Consider the following 758-nt stretch of genomic DNA (forward strand, 5'->3'; position numbering starts at 1 on the left):
ATGTTTACAAAAAGAACAAGCATCACTAACTGTTGTCTTGAAAACCATTCCTGAAAAAAAAAAAAAGCAAGGATAAATTTAATAAAAAAATAGTTTGGTATCTAAACTAATTTTCTTTCAAAAATGCATCAAACTCCCTAAAACACCTATATACATAAACTCCAAGGACAACAACTGAAATTAAGGTTCATAGGTGTATAGCCGGGAGCTATGTTTTTGTAGAGTGTGATTGTTGTGAACAAGTTCCCACATTTAACTGTCCTTAGGTTGACATTTTTAACTGAATTGGCGATGTTGAAAATATGATGTTCTTCCAAAATGTAATACTTGATATTAATTCGATTATTATTAATTCATGTATGTATTACTTCTATTATTTAAAACATTATTTTTATTTGTACAACATCTATTATGGCAAAATACTCTCCATCGGAATTGTGCATTACAACAGGGCCGTAGATAGGCCCTCCACACTGGGGAGGCTGATAATATTTTTATAATTTCTGTAAAGTTGTTTATTGATTTAATAAATAAACACATGGATATCATTAATACACATAAATAAACATAAATTGCACCAGTCTAAAAAAAGGGGGATTCTTTATGGTTAATTTAGTGTCCTTTGTTCCTTCTATATCTCGCCGCCGCCGAGCTACGTTCCTGCATTACAGGCAAATATTAACTTTTTTCCCATCATTTCCTATCAACCCAGTTTATTTCGGTTCCAATTTTATTTTCGATGCGTTATCTGAATGTTG

Source organism: Halyomorpha halys, unplaced genomic scaffold (genome assembly GCF_000696795.3).
Source record: "Halyomorpha halys isolate HHAL.00 unplaced genomic scaffold, Hhal_1.1 Scaffold486.1, whole genome shotgun sequence".
Taxonomy (NCBI): domain Eukaryota; kingdom Metazoa; phylum Arthropoda; class Insecta; order Hemiptera; family Pentatomidae; genus Halyomorpha; species Halyomorpha halys.